At 47.1% G+C, this 18,595-nt stretch overlaps 1 protein-coding gene across 2 annotated transcripts in view; it reads right to left on the bottom strand.

The window, feature by feature from the left end:
- Window positions 1-10,639, bottom strand: part of COL6A2 (collagen type VI alpha 2 chain) — a 31,246-nt gene extending 20,607 nt beyond the window's left edge. For both annotated transcript variants that reach the window (XM_055569856.1, XM_055569858.1), the window contains exon 1: window positions 10,516-10,639. The gene's annotated coding sequence lies outside the window, so the exon portion shown is untranslated. The remainder of the gene's footprint in view (window positions 1-10,515) is intronic.
- Window positions 10,640-18,595: the final 7,956 nt, after the last annotated feature.

Genomic DNA, 18,595 nt, shown 5'->3' with positions numbered 1-18,595 from the left:
GAGAGGTACTGTGGATTTGATTCCAGACCACCATAATAGAGCAAATATAATAAAGGGAGTTTATGGATTTTTTTGGTTTTCTAGTGCATAGAAAAGTTATGTTCACACTATAATGTAGTCTATTGTGTGAAATGGTGTATGTCTTAAAAAACAATATACATAGATTAATTAAAAATATTTTATTGCTAAAAAATGCTAATCATCATCTGAGCCTTCAGAGAGTTGTATTAGTAATATTAAAGACTGCTGATCACAGATCACCATAACAAGGTAATAATGAAAAAGTCTGAAATATTTCAAGAACTCCCCAAATGTGACAGAGACTGAAAGTGAGCAAACAGAGTTGAAGAAATGGCTCTGATAAACTTGCTCAATGCAAGCTGCTGATTTGTAAAAACCAAAATATCTGCAAGGTGCAATAATGTGAAGTACATTAAAATAAAGTATGTATGTAACAGTTTTATTAAAGCCACCAAACATCCATTTATGATTAAAAAAATCAGACAAGGCAAAATCTCATAAGAGATTTAGGAGTTGGATTAACACCATAAAGGATATAAATTTCAAATCAAGAAAAGTTATGACAAACCTAAACAATGTATTGAAAAGTAGAGACATCACTTTGCTGACAAAGGTCCATCTAGTCAAAGATATGGTTTCTCTAGTAGTCATGTACAGATGGAAGAGTTGGACCATAAAGAAGGCTGAATGCCAAAGAATTGATGCTTTTGAACTGTGGTGCTGGAGAAGATTCTTGACTGTGCCTGGGACTGCAAGGAGATCAAACCAGTCAATCCTAAAGGAAATCAACCCTGAATATTCATTGGAAGGACTGATGCTGAAGCTACAATACTTTGGCCACCTGATGCAAAGATATGACTCGCTGGAAAAGACACTGATGCTGGGAAAGACTGAAGGCAGGAGGAGAAGGAGACAACAGAGGATGAGATGGTTGGATGGCATCACTGACTCAATGGACATGAGTTTGAGCAAACTTCAAGAGACAGTGAAGGGCAGGGAAGCCTGGTGTGCTACATTCCAGTGGGTCACAGAGAGTCAGATCCAAGTTAGCAACTGAACAACAGCATCAAATTTTACACAAAGCTAAAATAGATGTTTTTGTCTTCATGGGTCACAGACTCCTTTAAGAATGTGGACAATTTTACCTGACACAAATACACAGATTACTCGTATACAGAAATCATATTCCTTATTATTTCAGTGAGCCCATGTATGGAACTGACTCTGGATTTGAAACTCCTGCACTTGAAGAATGACCATTAGAGTACAAAAATTAAAAAAGACAAAGAGTGTTGATCTCACTCTATTACTCACTGTTGTGTTGGAAGCCAATGCAATAAGACAGTAAAAAGAAACAAGTATAAATCTTGTAAAGGATGAGATGGGAACTCCTTATTAAAGATGGTACTATCTACCTAGAAAACTCAATAAGATAAACTAAACAAAGTTTAGGGGAGAGAGAAAGTGGTTTCAATGAGGCAGTTATAAGAAAAATACACAAAAATCTACAGGTTTTCTTCTATCAGGAATGACCAACTAGAAAAGGTAATGGAAAAAATACTATTTACACTAGCAAGAAAACCAAAATAAATCCAAGTAATAAACTTAACAAGAACCTAAGGATGTGCATGACTTATGGAAAAAACTAAAAAAATTTCCAAATAACACAGTTGGAGAGAAAAACCTTGTTTTTAGATGAGACACACAATACTTAAGAATATCAGTTATTTATAACCAAATCTATAATTGAATATAATTTTGACTAAAATTTCCAATAAATTTTATTTTTTGCCATTATCTGTTGACAAAATAAATCCTAGGTTCATCTGAAGGAATAAATAAGAGTAGGTGAGAAAAATAAAAAAATGAAGGTTGATAAAATTTATGATATCAAGTGCAATAATGGAATACAATCATAGCAATGAAGTATTTGTTGTTTTGGTGTTGGAAATGGCCAGAAGACCACACAGCAGTGGCATAAAACCATATGAGAACTGAAAAGATGAGATGGCTGTTTTCAGAGCAGTGAAAGAAGGCTGGAAAAGGGCTTACAACATGACTAAAAGTAATCCCACCTCATGCAGGGCACCCAAATAAAATCCAGGAGGAGCAAATAACTGTGTGTAGAGCACTGACTAAAAAGTCTTTGAAGCAAATAGAAAAGATGAAGTGGCATGAAATGCCTATGATTACTCTGCACCAGATGGTACACTGCAGATTTTTAACCTTCACAACAGTCCTTGGATATTAGTGCTAATATAACCTCCATTTCATAGATGAGGAAACTGAGACCAAGATAGGTGACTTGTCCGAGGTGCTCAGCTAGTAGCTGATCTCCAAATCCAGGCAGCATGGTTTTGAGTCCACAGTCGTGATAACTGGGCTCTCACATATCACCTTTATTACAACAAAGTGACATGGGCAGAGTGGAAACAGACCAAGAGCCAGGCAACCATCTTCCCAATGCTTGATCAAGATTTAACATTTTTGAGGTTTAAACATTTTGATAGCCTGTTATTGTGTATATATTTACAACTATAATATGTTGTTTTCTGTTGTAAACTTTTTATTAATATATAATATCCTTCTTTGTCTCTTATAACTCTCTTTGATTTAAAGTTCACTTTACCTGGTGTTGGTATAGCTGCCCCTGCTCTCGTTCGGTTCCTATTTGCATGGAATAGCATTTTCCATCCTTTCACTTTCAACCTATTTGTGTCTTTGGATCTAAAGTGAATCTTCTATAGACAGTATTTAGCTGGATGGTGTTTTTTAAAGTCCATTCAGCCAGTATCTGTCTTTTGCTTGGACAGTATAATCCATTTACAATTCAAATAACTATTGATAAGGAGAGAATTACTTCTGTAGTTTTGCTATCTGTTTTCTATGTACCTTATACTTTTTTGTTCCTCATTTTCTGCATTACTTTCTTCCTTTCTGTGTAGCTGATTGTTGTAGTAAAACATTTACATCCCTACCTCATTTCTTTTTGAGTTTTTAGGTACTTTCTTTATGGTTACCATGGGATTAACTTAACATTATAAAATTATAACAATATAATTGGAATTTATGCCAGTTTAACTTTGTGCTGCCTGCCCAGTCATGTCCGACTCTTTGCGACCCCATAGACTGGTAGCCCCCCAAGGTTGCTCCATCCATGGAATTTTCCAAGCAAGAATATCGGAGGGGGTTGCCATTTCCTACTCCAGGGGGTCTTTCCCACCTAGGGACAGAACTTGTGTCTCTTGTGTCTCCTGCATTATCAGGCAGATTCTTTACCACTGTGCCACCTGGGAAGCCAGTTTAAGTTCAACAACATACACACAAAAAACTGCTCCAAAAACACAAGCAAATATTATTTGTAATGCATTGGTCCCTTAAATTATGTAGAAAACAAAATGTGGAGTTACAAACTGAAGTTACAATAATACTAGTTTCAAGAAGAACAGAGCTGAAGGGATCATGTGTGCAATTTCAGACTACACCACAAAGCTACAGTAATCAAAACCATATAGTACCAGCACAAAAACAGACACAGATCAACAGGAAAGAACGGAGAGCCCAGGGCATAAACCCATGCACTTACGGTCATTAATCTATGACAAAGGAGGCAAGAATATACCATAAAGAAAAGACCGTCTCTTCAATAATTGGTGCTGGTAAAACTGGACAGCTAAATGTAAAGGAGGAAATTAGAACATTGTCTAACACTATATACAAAAATAAACTCAAAATGGATTGAAGATCTGAATGTAAGACTGGATACCATAAAACTCCCAAAGGAAACAAGGGCAGAACACTCGGACATAAATCACAGCACAATTTTTTTTTTGCTCTGTCTCCAAAAACAAAGGAAATAAAGCCAGAATTAAATAAGTGAAATCTAATTACACTTAAAAGCTTTTGCACAGCAGAGGAAACCACTGACAAAAAGACAACCTGCTGAATGAGAAAAGATATTTGCAAATGATAAGACCAATAATGGGGTGTGTGTGTGTGTTAGTTACTCAGTTGTGTCCAGCTCTTTGCGACCCCATGAACTGTAGCCTGCCAGGATCCTCTGTCCATGGGATTTCCCAGGCAAGAATACTGGAGTGGGTTGTCATTTCCTTCTCCAAATAAGGGGTTACTATCCAACATATATAAACAGCTCATACAATTCAACATCAAAAACACAAACAACCCAGTTAAAAAATGGGCAGGAAAACTGAACAGATATTTTTTCAAAGAGGAAAGGCAGATGGCCAACAGATACAGGAAAAGATTCTCAATACTGCTAATCATCAGGAAATTGCTAATCAAAATTCACAATAAGATATCAGCTCACACATGTCAGAATGGTTATCATCAGAGAGAATACAAATAACAACTGTTGATGAGGATGTGAAGAAAAGGAAACCCTCACGCACTTTTGAAGGGAATTGGTGGATTCCACTGTGTAATCAGTTGGTGCATCCACTGTGGAAAACAGTATGGAGGCTTCTCAAAAAAACTAAAGACAGAGCTACCATATGACCCAGCAATTCCACTCTGGGGTATACATTAGATTAATTATTGTTTTTTTAAAAAACATGTATTAGTCTCTCAAATCATGTAGAAAATAAGTGAGTTATATGCCATTGTTATAATAACAGCTTTATAAAACTGCTCACGTATTTACCTTTACTGAGATCTTTGTTTCTTCATATGACTTCAAGCTACTGTCTATTATCCTTTCATTTCACCTGCAGGACTCTGTTGAGCATTTCTTATAGGGAAGATCTGGTGATGAACTTCTTCAGCTTTTGTTTATCTGGGAATTTTTTAAGTTTGCCCTCAATTTTGGGGGACAGTTTTGCTGGATATAGAATTTTGGGGTGACAGATTTTTTTCTTTTAGCATTTTGAATATATTAACCCACTGCCTCTGGTTTCCAGAGTTTCTGATGAGACATCTTCTGGTAACATTATTGAAGTTCCTTTGGATCTGATGAGCCACTTCTTTCTTGCTGATATACCATTTTTCTCTTTGTTTTTGTCTTTTGACAGTTTGATTATACTGTGTAACATGTGAGTCTCTTTAAGTTCCTCTTATTTGTCTTAGATGTTTATATTCATGTCATTCATCAAATTTGGGAAGTTTCTTCACATGTTTAATCTGCCCCTTTCTCTCTCTTCTCCTTCTGTGATTCCCAAAACTGTATGCAGGTCCTTTAGGTTCTGTTCACTTTTCTTTAATCTTTTTTTCTTTATGCTCCTCAGACTCATAATTTCCATTCTTATCTTCAACGTCACTGATTCTTTCTTTGCTCAAATTGGCATTTGAAGCCCTCTAATAAATAAAATCATTGTGCTCTTCTGCTCTATTAAATCTTTTTTGATTCTACCAGGTTTTCTATTTATTGATATTTCTATTTTATTAATACATTATTTTTTACTTTCTTCACATCTTCCTTTAGCTCCTTGAGCATCTTTAAGATAGTTGTGTTAAAGTCTTTGTCTAGTAGATCCACCATCAGGTCTTTCTCAAGGATGGTTTTGGTTGGTTTACATTTTTTCCATTAAATGGGCCATATATTCCTGTTCATTTACTTGCCTTTTGATTCTTGTTAAAAACTAGACATTTGAATCTAATATGGTAACTCTGGAAATCAGATTCTTTTCCTTCCCTAGGGCTTGCTATTTTTGATTGTTTTTGTTTTATTTATGTTCTAGGCTGTCTCTGTGCCAAGGATCAGCCTGAACAGTAAAGGTGCGTGTGTATGTGCTAAGTCACTTCAGTTGTGTCTGACTCTGTGACCCCATGGACTGTAGCTCGCCAGGCTACTCTGCCCATGGAATTCTCCAGGCAAGAATACTGGAGTGGGTTGACATTTCCTTCTCCAGGGGATCTTCTTGACTCAGGGATCAAATCTGCATCTCTTATGTCTCCTGCATTGGCAGGCAGGTTCTTGACCACTTGGGACTTGGGAAGCCCCGAAGAGTAAAGGTAAGGTCTTCTTATATCCTTCCTGAACCTGTACTTTCCCCTAGATATGTGCAGTGCCTAATTTCCCCTGTATATGCAATTGCTTTCCAATGTTATAGTCTTCAATGTCTGACTTCCAAAATGAGAAAAAGAGAAAAATAAAAGGGTGGGGGAGGTGGCAGTCTTTTAAATCCCCTGGAAGTCAACTCAACCAGAGAGGGTAAGGCTTGCAATGATAGGGAAGAGTGTAACAACAATGGAATCCTCAATAGATTTAAAAAGAAAATATCATGAAAAGTATCTTCTCTAATTACAATGGGATGACTTTAGAAGTCAATAACAGAAGGAAAACTAGAAAATTCACAGAATTGTGGGAATTAAACAACTCACTCTTAAACAACCAAAAGATTAAAGAATAATCACTAGGGAAATTAGAAAATATCAGACTGATAAAAATGAAAACAAGACATACTAAATACATGAAACACAGTAAAAGCAGTATGAAGGAGAGAATTTACAGTTGTAAGTGTTTACATAAAACAAGAAAGATCTCAAATCAATAACCTAACTTTACAATTTAAGGAACTAGAAAAAAAAAGCCAAACTAAGCATACATCCAGCAGAAGGAGTGAAATAATAAACATTAGAGCAGAGATAAATGAAATGGATAATAGACAAACAGTAGAAAAAAAATCAATGAAACCAAAGTTGATTCTTCAAAAAGTTCAACAACACTGACAAACCTTTAGCTAGATGGACTAAGAAAAAAAGAGAGAATACTCAAATCACTAAAATCATAAATGAAAGTGGGAAATTACTACTTATTCTACAAAAATAAGAAGAATTATGAGGGTACTATAATCAGTTGCACATCAACAAATGAGATAACCTAGATGAAATGGACAAATTCCTAGAAACACAAAACCTATAAAGAGAAAATCATGAAGAAAAATCTGAGTATTATTAGTAAGGAGTTTGAATCAGTAATTGAAAATCTGACAAAGAAAAGCCCTGGACCTGATGGCTTTATTGCAGCCATGAAATTAAAAGACGCTTACTCCTTGGAAGGAAAGTTATGACCAACCTAGATAGCATATTCAAAAGCAGAGACATTACTTTGCCAACAAAGGTCCGTCTAGTTAAGGCTACGGTTTTTCCAGTGGTCATGTATGGATGTGGAGTTGGACTGTGAAGAAAGCTGAGCACCGAAGAATTAATGCTTTTGAACTGTGGTGTTGGAGAAGGCTCTTGAGAGTCCCTTGGACTGCAAGGAGATCCAACCAGTCCATTCTAAAGGAGATCAGTCCTGGGTGTTCATTGGTGGGACTGATTTCGAAGCTGAAACTCCAATACTTTGGCCACCTCATGCGAAGAGTTGACTCATTGGAAAAGACCCTAATGCTGGGAGGGATTGGGGGCAGGAGGAGAAGGGGATGACAGAGGATGATATGGCTGGATGGCATCATCGACTTGAACATGAGTTTGGGTAAACTCCGGGAGTTGGTGTTGGACAGGGAGGCCTGGCGTGCTGCGATTCATGGGGTTGCAAAGAGTTGGACATGACTGAGCAACTGAACTGAACTGAACTGATGAAGCATTTAAAGTGGAACTAATATCAATATTTCTCAAACTTATCCAAAAAAATTGAAGAAGAGGGAATACCTCCAAACTCATTCTATGAAGTCAGCATTACAGATGGCATCATTGACTCATAGAATATGAATTTGAGCAAACTCTGGGAGACAGCGAAGGACAAGGAAGCCTGGTGTGCTGCAGTCCAAGGGGTCACAAAGAGTTGGACTTAGCAACTTAGCAACTGAACAATATTACCCCTGATACCAAAACCAGATAGACACTACAAGAAAAGAAAACTACAGCCTAAAATCCTCAACAAAATATTAGGAAACAGAATTCAACAGGATGGAAAAAGGGTTAGACATCATGATCAAGTGGGATTTATTCCTGGAATGCAAAGATGGTTCAACATATGAAAATCAATTAACGTAACACACCACATTAACAGAATGAAGGAAAAACCCACATGATCATCTCAACTGATGCAGAAAAAGCTTTTGATCAAATTCAATATCCTTTCATGATTCAAAAAGTCAACAAAGTAGGACTAGATGGAAACTATCTCAGCATAATAAAAGCCATTTATGAAAATCCCACAGCAAATATCAAACTCAATCGTGAGAAACTAGAAGTTTTTCTAAGGTCAGGAACAAAACAAGATGCCCATTTTAACCACTTCTATTCAACATAGTATTGGAAGTCCTAGCCAGAACAATTAGGCAAGAAAGAGAAATAAAAGATAGACGTAAAATTATCTCTGTTCACAGATGATATGATCTTCCATGTGCAAAATCCTGAAGAGTCCACAGAAAGAGACTGTTACATAGATGAATTAATCTAAGTAGCAGGATACAAAGTCAACGCACAAAAATCATTTGCATTTTTATACACCAACAATGAACAACACAAAAGGTAAATTAAGAAAACATTTCCATTTGCATTAACTGCACTGTTGCTTTGTGATCTGGCCCAGCCCCAACGAGTACGCAGGATAGGGGCTGGCCTTCAGGTCCTGTTCAGTGAGCAGAATCCCATGAGTCCTGCTTCTCTGCAGATGTGCCCCACACCAGGGTCCCCCGGCTCTGCACAAATGTTTGAAAGGAGTCACAGGAGGGATCAATCCAGTGGAACGTGGGGTGGGGTTTAAAATAAAAGAATCAAACTATTTGGATTTTTCTTAAAATAATCACGAGAGCCAAGTTTTCCAGGTATCATAAAGCACTCATGGCAGCAAACACGGTCTCCCTCCACTCTGTACCTGGAGACCCTGTCCTACAGATGAGAAAATGGCAATGGAGAGGTGGGCAGGCTCGGCCCACACCCTCTGCTGAGGCCTGGGAAGACCCCTGGGTCCTGCTCCTTCTCCCAGGCACTGGCCCATTCCAGGGAGCTCGACTGACCTGAGGGACCACTGCACAACAGAGCCACCCGTGCTGGCTGGCTATGCAGAGTCCACTGGGTTTGGATGTGCCCTGCCTGACCAGGTGACCCAGCGGTTGGAGCCTGGTCTCCTGTATGTTGCCTTGCATGTGGCTTCCACCTTGGACGGGCCCAACAACTGCCCCCAACCTGCTGCGGTCTTCACAGCCCTGCCCCCAGGTCACTTTCATCAGCCCAGGGTGGTAGCTTTGCAGTGGCCAGAGTATTTCAGAGGTCCATTGAGACCCACGTCTGGCCGAATGGACACATCTCTGCCCCTTGGGTCTAGCCCCTCCAGTCACCTATGCCCCAGGGGCCCAGGCCCTCTCCCCACCCCACCTCCTGCCACCAAGCAACAGGAGGAAGCAGACCACTTCCCTCCTTCCTGGGAGCCCCAAATACCCATCAGGCCTCCTGGCCCTGGTGAGGCAGACAGAGGCAGGCAGGGAATAAACGCTGCTATAAGAGTGTCTCCAGGCCAGAGCTCCTTTACTGGAAACTAAACCCAGGGAAATGTGTGGACCTCAAGCCTCCTTCTTTTTGGGTGTCAATCTGCAAGTGAAGAGCCTTTGCTTGGGGACAGCTGGGTGGCCTAGGGGTGTCGGAGCTGTCAGCTTCCTCCCTAGGTGCAGGGGAGGATGTTTGGGGGCCCTGGGCAGGATGGCAGGCACACAGGGGTGGCATCCTGCTGTTTTCGGTCGTCCTTACTGGTATCAGCAGGTAGCCCCAGCGGCAGACCTTCCCCCACCACCCCAGAGGGTGCTGAGCCCTGGCCCCGGCTCTGCTGGGGTGGATCCTGAGGATCCGGGCGGGTGTGGGGCCGGCCCATAAGGGGAGCCGCCCAGCATAGTCAGCACCCGCCCTCCCCTCCCCGCGCTCCCCTCAGTCTCCCTCAGCAGACTCTCGGGTCGGGGTAAGATGCTCAGTGGACACCTCCAGCCTCAGAGAAATGGGGCAGGCTGGGCTCCTGCTGGCTCCTGGGTAGGTGGGGTGTGAGTGTGACTCCCCTTCCCCTGTTCTCCATCGGAATGTCAGGGACCCCTCCTCCCCTGAGGCCCACTGCAGGGAAGCTGGCCCCTCGGACCTCATTCTAGGGACGAGTCTTTCTGGGGAGGAGGGACAACCGCTCCCTCTCAGCTGAGCCGAGGAGGGGGGCCAGCACCCCTGGACACTCCGTGCCCAGTTTCGTGTTGAGGGGGAGTCATCCCATGGGAGTGAGTTGGGCTCCTCAAACTCTGGAGATGTCCCCAGGCACGAGACACAGGATCGAACCTCCCAGGAACGGCCAGGGGTCAGGCTGCAGATGGGGGACCGGGCGTAGATGGCAGGCGCCCGGAGCCCCAGCACGGCGCCCCGAACGGGGACCCGGCTCTGCCCAGGAGAGAAGGGGGCAGCCGGATGGGTCCCCGCGCGAGGCGCCCCAGGAGCGGACCCGGGGGCTCCAAGCAAGGCCGGCGGTGCAAGTGGGAGCACCGCGGCGGGGGCGGACCCCACCGGGCAAAACCCAACTCCCCGCGTCCCCGCTGCGCGGCACTGAGCTGCCAGTGGCCTTACCTGACCGTGCTTTGGGCGCCCTCGTCGGACTCGTCCGGAGCGAAGAGGCTCCGGGTCCTGACCACGCAAGACGGCGCCGAGTGGGCCGAGGGAGGGGCGGTGGGAAGGGCCGCCGCCAGACCCCGCCCCCGCCCCGCCTCGTCCCGTCCACCGCCCGGCGCCCCGCGCCGCTGCTCCGCGCCCCCGCCCCTCCGCGGCCAGACGGCGGCCACCGGGCGGCGCTGCGGCCACGTGGATGGCGGCAGGGCGGGGCCGGGAGGCGACCCGAGGGGACAGGGGTGCGGGTGGGGGGCGGGAAGGGACCCCAGGGGGCAGGGGTGCGGAAGAGAGGCCCCTCTGCGGTCCCTGCTAAGTCAGGACCCCTCCCTGTTCTTGGATGCTGCTCCGACTGGACACCTGCCCACCTCCCTGCTTGCTGCGCACTCCCCCATTTCCTGGCGACCTGGAGTGTCTACTACCGGGCCTGGGGCACCTTACTCACCACTCACTCGGCCCTCGGAGGAATGGCCCTGGGAGGCTGCAGAGTCCTCCCGCCAGGCGTCTCCTTCCCAAGTCCCCCTTGCTCAGAACCGGCAGGCTGGGGTCTCGTTCCTCGTTCAGGGACACGCAGCTCTGTGACCCATGGATCACAATGTGTGTCTTGCGTTGGGGTCTCCGCCACCCAGAGGTGAAGGGCCAGCCAGGAGGGGCAAGGGTGGTCAGGATAGCGGGAGCCTCAGGCTCTCTGGGTGGAGAGGAGGGCCTAAGGGACTGGTAGACCATTACCCTGTGAGAACCCCGGAGCTGCTCTTGGGACTGGGCCCTGGGATCTCTGTGATGTCCCTGCCTGAGCAGAGTGAGAAGAGGTCCCAGGTAGGGCTGTGGTGGGGGTTGCCACTCCCTAGGACCAATGCTCCTTCTGGAGAAGGGATGCAGAAGGGACTGGGGGCGAGGTCCCTGGCTCAGGGACAGGGTGCCTCACCAGCACCCTTGAAGCGGACCAAGCAGTGGAAGGTGTCTGCTTGGCCATTGCTGGTCTGTGACTGTCAGGCCCTGGCCGAGTGACGCCGAGACGCTGAACTTGGATGGGGACGTGCAGGCCTGGTCAGAAGGAAAGAGGCCAAGTGTCAGGAGTGGCGAGGGAGCCTGCAGGTGCTGACTGTGGTCCTGGGCTGGATTTGTGGGTCCTTGACCCAGAAGGGCTTCCCAGGTAACACTAGTGGTGAAAGAACTCGCCTGCTAATGCGGGAGATGCAGGAGACACAGGTCGATCCCTGGGCTGGGAGAAGGAAATGGTAACCCATTCCAGTATTCTTGCCTGGAGAATTCCTTAGACAGTGGAGCCTGGTGGGCCATAGTCCATAGAGTTGCAAAGAGCTGGACATGACTGAAGCAACTTCGCATGCGTATATTACCCGAAGCCAGGACAGAAGATTAGAGAAGCAGGAAAGCTGGACTTGGAGGTACCGTCTTGGAATGCAGGATTTAATCTCCCAGCAGTCTTCAGGTCACAGGACAGACTCAATTCTGGGATGACTCACAGAGGCCTGGAGAAGTGCTGGCCCATGGTGAGCAGGAAGGAAGCGCTGAAGCCTCCCTGGTAGAAGGTGGAGGGAGGAACAGACAGGCCCCAGGCTGTGCCAGGTGCAACACCCTTGTCATGGGTTAGTGAGGCCGTTGGTCAGTGATCACGTTCTTTTCCATCCCAATTACCAAAAGAGGCTCAGAAACAGTTTGCAGTCATGTGGGGGCACAACAGTGCTCATTTATGGTTTGGCCTCAGGGTGGTGCCAACTCTCCCCTCTGTCCTAATGTTTGACATCCCCCCAGGACAGGACAGGCCCCTCACACTGAGGTCATCTCACACTGGTCAGGCTGGGCCAGGAGGCTAGTGGTCAGGGGGCCTTAAGACATGTGTGCCCTGGAGGTGGGAGAGGAGCCCTGTGAAATACAGGGAGCTTCCCTTCATGCCAGTTGTAGGGGCTGGTGGCCAGGGCATGCCCAGATGTCCCCAAAGTGAAGGACAAGTTGCTGTGCCTTGTGTCCCCTTCCAAGGTAGAAGCACAGGCCTGGCAGGCCACTTGGGTTCTGGAGGTAGCACCTTCCACTCTTAGGTGTATCACTCGACCCCATGTGTTGGGTGACTCAGACGGAGGGCAGCTTTGAGGGCGTCAGTTGAGTTCAGTTCAGTTGCTCTGTCGTGTCCGACTCTTTGTGACCCCAAGAACCACAGCACACCAGGCCTCCCTGTCCATCACCAACTCCTGGAGTCTACCCAAACCCATGTCCATTGAGTCAGTGATGCCATCCAACCATCTCATCCTCTGTTGTCCGCTTTTCCTCCTGCCCTCAATCTCTCCCAGCATCAGGGTCTTTTCAAATGAGTCAGCTCTTCGCATCAGGTGGCCAAAGTATTTGCATTTCAGCTTCAACATCAGTCCTTCCAATGAACACCCAGGACTGATCTCCTTTAGGATGGACTAGTTGGATCTCCTTGTGGTCCAAGGGACTCTCAAGAGTCTTCTCCAACACCACAGTTCAAAAGCATCAATTCTTCAGTGCTCAGCTTTCTTTATAGTCCAACTCTCACATCTATACATGACTACTGGAAAAACCGTAGCTTTGACTAGATGGACCTTTGTTGACAAAGTAATGTCTCTGCTTTTTAATATGCTGTCTAGGTTGGTCATAAGTTTTCTTCCAAGGAGCAAGCGTCTTTTAAATTAATGGCTGCAATCACCATCTGCAGTGATTTTGGAGCCCCCCAAAATAAAGTCAGCCACTGTTTCCACTGTTTCCCCATCTATTTGCCATGAAGTGATGGGACCAGATGCCATGATCTTTGTTTTCTGAATGTTGAGTTTGAGCCAACTTTTTCACTCTCCTCTTTCACTTTCATCAAGAGGCTGTTTAGTTCTTCACTTTCTGCCATAAGGGTGGTGTCATCTGCATATCTGAGGTTATTGATATTTCTCCTAGCAATCTTGATTCCAGCTTGTGCTTCTTCCAGCCCAGCGTTTCTCAGGATGTACTCTGCACAGAAGTTAAATAAGCAGGTTGACAATATGCAGCCTTGATGTACTTCTTTTCCTCTTTGGAACCAGTCTGTTGTTCCATGTCCTGTTCTAACTATTGCTTCCTGACCTGCATACAGGTTTCTCAAGAGGCAGGTCAGGTGGTCTGGTATTCCCATCTCTTTCAGAATTTTCCACAATTTATTGTGATCCACACAGTCAAAGGCTTTGGCATAATCAATAAAGCAGGAATTGAGGGTGTCAGGGAGCAGGAATGTCTGTGCAGCAGGCCTGGGCCCTTGGCCCTGCACTTGGACCTGTGGTATTGGAGGTGTCAGTGGGCAGGCCCTGGGCTCTGGAGCAAGGTTGTGTGTCTGTGGACGATACTCACCTTTAGAGAAATGCTTCCTGACTCCCAAGCATGGGGAGCAGCCTGGCCTTGCAGCTGTCTGCCCTGGGGGGCCCGCCGTCAGGGGTGCCAGGCACTTGCAGCCTCCTGGGACACTGCGTCCCCCGCTTCCTCTGTGGAGGGAGCCATCAGCGCAAGGCCAGCTGTGCTTGCTGCTCTGTTTGCCTGTCCAGGCAGTGATGACATCATCAGTCGCTCCACGGCTTCCTACTTCTCGAGGGGGAACTCCCCGCCAGGCAGTACCTCTGTGCAGCTTCTGATACCTGCTGTCCATGCCCTCCTGCCCTCGCTGCCAAGGAAACAGGTCTGAGAGTGGACATAACCTTCCTGGAAAGAGAACCTCAGCCTTGGAGTTGAGGGTGGTCTCCTGAGCCCTCCGCCTGCAGGGCAGCGCCTGGCTTCAGCATGGGGAATGGCTGCTGAATCAGTGAATCCCTGAACCTCAGAAGTACAGGCATTGCAGGGCCTGGAGATTCCGTGGAGATTCACGGGACTGAGACCCTCAGGGTTGCCCGCTGCGTCCAGCCCACCTTGGCTGTGGGGGTGGGGGGTTCTGCGAGGTGTGTTACAGATCTCAGACCACAGCAGTGAAACCAGACACCCGCTGGAAGGACCTCCTGCTTTGGCTTTATTCAGCCTCTCTGATCCTTGAGCCTAAGGAGCCTCCCCTTGTCAGAGCCAGGACGTGGGAGGGGGCCGTCCTGACATCCTAGGATTGCAGCTGGGCAATGTCTGCTCCCCGTTCGTCAGTCCCATTTGCAGGCTGACGGTGGGTGGGGGTGGGGGTTGCTCCCCCTGGGGAGCTCTGGTCACGCTGTCCCCTTGCTCCTGCACCACTGTTCCTTCAGGATTCTGAGGTGCAGAAGGGTATGGGGGCACTCAGGTCAGCCCTTGGCCCTGGGCAGCTGTCTGCACTGGGATGGCCGCCTGGTCCGGGCAGCATCCATGAAGGACCTGGCTCAGTCAGAGGCTGGGGGCTCTCGGCCCAGAGAGTTTCCAGGAGGAAGCCAGATGCTAGGGCCGCTCTAATCTGCGGGGAAAGGTGTGGAGACAAGCAGCACGAAGCATATGGACAGCCTGGTCCCAGGCCTCAGCAGCGCAGACACTCCAAGGACTGGGACCAGTGACTCCAGGAGACACATGTGGGCTCGCGGTGGGGGAGGGAGCCGTGCTTGGCTGAGGGCCCTGCTGGCCATTTCCTCCTCTGCCCACACGTTCTCAGGCCCAGGGAGGCCTTAAGTGTTTCCGTATGGACAAGCCCTCTGCGGCTTTCTCATGTTCAGGGTCTCTTGTGGGACCGTTCTTGGTGGCGGGCGGGGCTCTCACAGCCTCAGAAATGCGTTCAGAAGATGAGTGAGGACTCAACATTTTCCTTTGCTCGCTCTCAGGGCTGACAGAGTTAACTCCCACTCTCCAGGGAGACACACAGAAACAAGACCTGCCATTAGCAGCGATGCCGAGAGCCAGTGTGTCAGCTCGGATCCCAAGTCAGCGGGAGAGCCTCAGCTTTCATGGTTTTAAGCCAAAGCCACTCACTGGTCTGGACCATCTTAGCGGGGCTGGGCAGTGGGGCGCTTGTATTAATGACAACCCCCGGGCGCTATGACAGCTCAGCATGGACCACCATCCAACTTTCTGGGGGGAGCCAGAACAACGGTGAGCCCCGGTGAGGGGCCCACGAGGGGCCAGGGCACAGGGTGGCAGGAAGGTCAGGGGACTTGTGCTGGTGGGTGAGTGGAAAGGCGCTGTGAGTGCCTGGTGGACTCCACCCAGCCACGCAACGCTCCTGAGGGGTCTTTACCTCTCCTGCATGTCTGGTCATGTCTTAGGAAGTGAAGCCAGGCTGACGATAGCATTCTGAGCGCTCCCTTCACACATCTGACTAATGGATCCTGTGTTGTGAGAGCCTCGAAGTCAAGAGACTGGTGCTCACAGGGAGGGTAGGTGGGGGCAGAAAGTTCTAGGTCTTGAACATCTAATCTCCCCAGCAGCGGTGGTTTTTCCCCTCTGCCACCTCTGGGTACTTGTAAACTACATGGAATTAGTTTACAAAATGCCTCAAAATGTTTATGCCTCCTCCTGACCAGCTGTACTGTCCTGAACTGAAAGGGCCCAGAATGTCATGCAACTCAACTTCTGCTGGTTCAGGAAGGCCACTCTGGGATGCCAGGGCTGGCCTGGATGGTTGCGGTGTGGGATGGCCAGGCAGCCACACCACAGGGATTCTCACTGCGGGTCTGCCTTAGGGGCCAGGTTACCAGACCCCCAAAGTCTGAGCAAAACTGTCCCATGCACATCTTCCAGGAAAGAGGACCCACAAGTTTCATGGTATTCTCAAAGGAATAAGTAATTCCAAAGGCATTTCAGATTTTCAAATAACTGAGACACAAAAAATTATACAAAAACCACGTGAAACAAAGTTTAGTCTTTTTACGATTACTTAGGAGGTCCAGAGGAGAAGGCAATGGCATCCCACTCCAGTACTCTTGCCTGGAAAATCCCATGCGCAGAGGAGCCTGGTAGGCTGCAGTCCATGGGGTTGCGAAGAGTCGGATACGACTGAGGGACTTGACTTTCACTTTTCACTTTCATGCATTGGAGAAGGAAATGGCAACCCACTCCAGTGTTCTTGCCTGGAGAATCCCAGGGACGGGGGAGCCTGGTGGCCTGCCTTCTATGGGGTCACACAGAGTCGAACACGACTGAAGCGACTTAGCAGCAGCAGCAGCAGGAGGTCCAGAGGGGTCATACCACTGTGACCACCATCACCTCCCCACCATCACTCCTGCCATGACTACCAGCCAACACTTTCACTACCACCTTTACCACCACCCCCGTCACCACCATGACCTTCACTACCGCCATCACCCCCACCACCAGTATCCATCCTTTGGATCCAGGATGGGATCACTTGGAAGTCCTGTGGAGTTGTCTGTTGGCCAGGGTCTTGACCTTCCATGCTGTGGCCTCTCTAGAAACTCAGACCTCTTGATGTGATGGCAGGGTTGCAACAGAATGAGAGCAGAAGCTGCAGAGATTCTTGAGACCTGGGCTCAGAAATCACACTGCATCAGTTCAGTTCAGTTGCTCAGTTGTGTCCGACTCTTTGGGACTCCAGGAACTGCAGCACACCAGGCCTCACTGTCCATCACCAACTCCTGGAGTCCACCCAAACCCATGTCCATCGAGTCGATGATGCCATCCAACCATCCTCATCCTCTGTCGTCCCCTTCTCCTCCTGCCCTCAATCTTTCCCAGCATCAGGGTCTTTTCAAATGAGTCAGCTCTTCGCAGCAGGTGGCCAAAGTACTGGAGTTTCAGCTTCAACATCAGTCCTTCCAATGAACACCCAGGACTGATCTCTTTTAGGATGGACTGGTTGAGTCTCCTTGACTCAAGAGTCCAAGGGACTCTCAAGAGTCTTCTCCAACACCACATTTCAAAAGAACTGCATCACTTTGCCACATTTTTTTGGTCAAAGCAAGACGCAGGACTATGACTCAAGAATGGAGGTGTGGGAAGAGGTGCAGAGGTTCTGTGACCGTGGTTGGTCTATGCTCCCACCACAACTGAGGCCCTCTCCCATGTTGCCTCCATCCTGTTTGGCCCCATCATGCTCTCTCCCCAAGCAAGTGCTGACCATTTCAGGGGCTTGTATCTTAGAAAGTTACAGCCTCTGTTCTCAAAGGCCTTGCCATGTGAGTGAAGATGAAGGACATTCATGATGGGTGTGCTCATGTTGGAGTGCTAACCACATGTTCCTCACTCACCCTCAGACTGGAGGGAGAGAGAGGGCAGGGGGCCTGAGGGGCTGGGACTTTTCTACTGCGAGGCCTCCATCCCTCCACGATGCACAAGGAATGCGTGATGGGAGTGTCCCCGTGTGCAGGAGTGCCCTTATCAGTTGTGTTTCATTTCCATGGCCTTTTCAATTTTAGTAATTAAAAAAATTTGACTAACGTTTGACACTGAATGTTTATAACATTATTTATTTATTTTGGAGTAGATAACACCTGTTCATTGTGCAAAATTCAAAGGGTGCAACAGGACATAGAATAGCAAACAGACCTTCCTCGCAGCCCACCCTGCAATGCCTGACTGGAGAGAATCACTGCCAGGTTCCACAGGGGACACTTCAGACACTGCCCTTCGTCATTCTCTTAATATTTAGTTTAGTGTACGTCTGGTGGTAATACATCTTTTCAGTTCTCACTAGTCTCTGCAACGTTTTATTTAGCCTTCAGTTTTGAAGGCTGTTTCCTAGGCAGAATTCCCTCTCAGCTAGATGACAGAGAAGACAGGCGTCGACCTCAGGCTTCCAGACTTGCGGGAAGTCCGTCCTTCTGTGGTTCCTTTGAAGATACTGTGCCTTTCTTCTCTGGTTGCTTCTATGATGTTCTGTCTTGGGTTTATAGCTGTTTTCCTGTGACATACCTAGGAGTGCTGGTCTTTGCATTTATCCTGGTTGGCATATGTGGATTCCTTGTTTGGACTTGTAGTATATGCCTGTTATCAGTTTTAGAAAATTCTTGGCTGTTATCTCTTCACATACTGCCTCTGCCCTATTCTGTCTTTTTTCTCCATCTGGGCCTTGAGTTTCACGTATGTTAGATATTTTCATCATTTGCATTTATCTCTTATGCTCTTTTCGATATTTTCCATTTCTCATTTGTCCTTC

Source organism: Bubalus kerabau, chromosome 2 (genome assembly GCF_029407905.1).
Source record: "Bubalus kerabau isolate K-KA32 ecotype Philippines breed swamp buffalo chromosome 2, PCC_UOA_SB_1v2, whole genome shotgun sequence".
Classification (NCBI taxonomy): Eukaryota; Metazoa; Chordata; class Mammalia; order Artiodactyla; family Bovidae; genus Bubalus; species Bubalus kerabau.
This window is presented reverse-complemented; position numbering and strand designations above follow the sequence as displayed.